This window comes from Mandrillus leucophaeus, unplaced genomic scaffold (assembly GCF_000951045.1).
Source record: "Mandrillus leucophaeus isolate KB7577 unplaced genomic scaffold, Mleu.le_1.0 Scaffold23, whole genome shotgun sequence".
In the NCBI taxonomy this organism is placed as follows: Eukaryota; Metazoa; Chordata; class Mammalia; order Primates; family Cercopithecidae; genus Mandrillus; species Mandrillus leucophaeus.
The window spans coordinates 2,072,956-2,075,522 of record NW_012102365.1 but is presented as its reverse complement, the minus strand read 5'-3'; the positions used below and the strand labels follow the sequence as shown (position 1 = coordinate 2,075,522).

Genomic DNA, 2,567 nt, shown 5'->3' with positions numbered 1-2,567 from the left:
ATCTGCAGCTTGAGGGGTGTCCACAGAAAGTTTACGGGCTTGGCCCCTTCCTTTCGCCAAATATAGCGGTTCTTTGAAGGCTAACAAGAAGAATTCATCTTTCAACACACTTTGTACGAGGTTTTACACTCTCTTGGTGAGTTTTCCCTACTTTGAACTTAGGAGTCCGTTTGCCTTAATCTCTGCCCCCCACTTCACTTGGTTTGCACCCCGCTGTTTACTCGGATTGCGGAAGTCGCCCGGGTGGAGCTCCGGGGAGGGTACCCGTGAGTACGTCTTTTGCGTAGTTATTTAACTGGCATTTTACTCAGGCCAATGGAATGCCCCGAAGCCCCGGGTGGGTTGGGCAGTGAACCAATCAGGGCCATTGGCGGGGTGTGGCTGCGTCCCAGGGCGGGGAATACCGTAATGGCGGACACGGGCCGGGCGAGCGCGGCTGGGGGCGTAGCGCGCTGAGGGGGGTCCGGCCGTGTGGCAGCCCGCGAGGCGGTCCGCCGGAGCAGACTCTGTGCGGAGACTGTGCGGCCGGCCGGCCTTTCCTGTCGCTGACGGCGACTGCGGGAGGCCAGGTGAGCAACAAGTCCCCTTGGGTAGACCCCGCCGGGAGGCGCGGGCCCCGGCCGGGCCGCTCCTCCCGAGCCGCAGGGTTCCGGGGGAGTGGGTGCCGCGACTCTCACTGCGGAGTGGCAGAGGCTGGGCGAGTGGTCAGCGCGGGGTGGTGTCTTAGTCCACCCCACCCCCTCAGGGAGGGAGGGAGTGACCCGGAGTCCCCTTCGGAAACTTGGAGGGGTCCGCAAGTCTGAGGGACTACGAGTGTCCCGACCTGACCTGGTTCTGCCATCAGCTCCCTGTGTGATCTTGAGCAAGTCACTTTCCTCTCTAGGCCTTAGTTTCCCCATGTGTAAAACGAGGGTTTCGTCGGCAGATGTATGTACAGGAGTTGGGTCCCAGCTGTTGTCTGAGATCTTGGACAAGTTCTTCCCCAGGCTGAGCCTCAGTTTCCATCTCTGTACCACGAAGTAACTGAGGTGCTCGTTGAGGCCCCGACCTGCTAAATATTGAGGAGCGGGAGGAGGGCACTGTGTGTGTGTGTATAAGAGTGCGTGTGGGTGTGTGCGCGTACAGGATGGTCTGCAGAGTAAGGAGGAGAGTTGTCTAAAGGGGCTCTTCCAAGGAGGACGTGGGGCCACCCAGACCATGATGGGGTGAGTTGGGGTCCTCTTGGTTCTCCAGGAATGCTAGAGCCTCTGAGAGGGGAAGTTTTAATACGGTTGTCCATAGAACCAGAGAAGAGGAAGGACTCCTTGGAGCCCCTTGGGGCTCTGATTGGAATTTAGGCCCAGAAATCAGGAGGGTTAGAAGGAGGAGGAAGAACTTTTATGGCAGCCCTACTAGGTGCCAACCCTCGCTTAGGCCTATGAACTTTTACAGTGACCCTTGAGAATTTACACATAAGGAAACTAAGTTTCAGAGGAGTTAAGTAACTTGCCCAAGGTCACACAGTAAAGGGCAGAGAAGTTACTTAACTAAATTGTTTCCTCTCAGAATCTCTAGGCAAGGGGGAAGTCACTGCCCACTTAAAAGATAGTGTTAGGGAAGTTTGCCTTGTTGCAAATGGGGGCAGAGGTCTGGCCCCAGGTACGTGATTTGACTTCTGGCATGGGGACAGTCTTGATCTCTGGAAGGTTAATTATAATTCCAGCCCCTTTATCCAGTCTGTAAGTTGGAAAGAACTATTTGTAAGTCGTAAAAGTCACTTTGAAGTGTGTCAGATCCTCAGAGAGCTCCATTTGAATCCTGGTGGGGTTGCCTGTAGAAGAAAGTTCAGCAGCTGTTGGTGTGTAGACTAGACTTTGGTTCAGGGTGGTGCCAGCCCATTCACTTTTCTCCTCCATCAGAGGGCCACATTTTCTTGGGATGGGAGAAATTTCCCATTTTTTAGTTCAAATTTCTTTGGATTTCTTGGGGTGAAAGGTTCAATAGCCCGCCTCTGATTAAGCTTAATACCCCTTTCTTTGTGCAACCTGTTATTTGACTTCTAATGACTGAAGATTGTGGATCTGAGGTAGGTGGTAGTTGGGTACAATAACTTGCTGCCCTTAATTTTTCCAAACCTCAGAGCTTTTGATTAATCAGAATGGTAGGAATGGCTATGGGTATTGTTCTCATATGTGAATGGTGGAGAGGAAAACTGGAAGAGGAAGTTGCTGAGAAAAAGGGCGTTTCTTAGCAGTGGAGCCAGTATGTATTTCTTTGTTTGAAATTCTAAAACCAGAAAAGCAGCAACTAAAGGAGGAAGGAAGGAAAGAACTGTGAAACTCTTTTTCCCGTTCAAATATCTTTAAGGACTGTTCCTGTCTCTAGCCATGTCCCAGGCTCTACTTTCATAGAAAAAGTCAATTGTAATTTGTTCAGAGTTTTCTTCTAGAATGAAATAATTTTAAATCTTAAAACCTCTGAGAATAATTGTTTAAAAATCAGAGCATTTTATTGAGTAAGTTATTTACAGTGGATTATTCTTTTTCTCAGCATATTACTAATTCGGTCTTATATATAAAATATATAAT

At 50.1% G+C, this 2,567-nt stretch overlaps 1 protein-coding gene and 1 pseudogene across 3 annotated transcripts in view; one reads left to right on the top strand and one right to left on the bottom strand.

Annotated features, from left to right (window-relative positions):
- Positions 1-287: 287 nt before the first annotated feature.
- The window catches only part of LOC105540968, an 18,487-nt pseudogene continuing 16,207 nt past the window's right edge, over positions 288-2,567 (bottom strand).
- WASF2 (WAS protein family, member 2) overlaps positions 367-2,567 on the top strand; it is a 97,825-nt gene continuing 95,624 nt past the window's right edge. For 2 of the 3 annotated variants that reach the window (XM_011981686.1, XM_011981683.1), the window contains exon 1: positions 367-569. The gene's annotated coding sequence lies outside the window, so the exon portion shown is untranslated. The remainder of the gene's footprint in view (positions 570-2,567) is intronic. The other variant, XM_011981685.1, reaches the window with a different exon arrangement.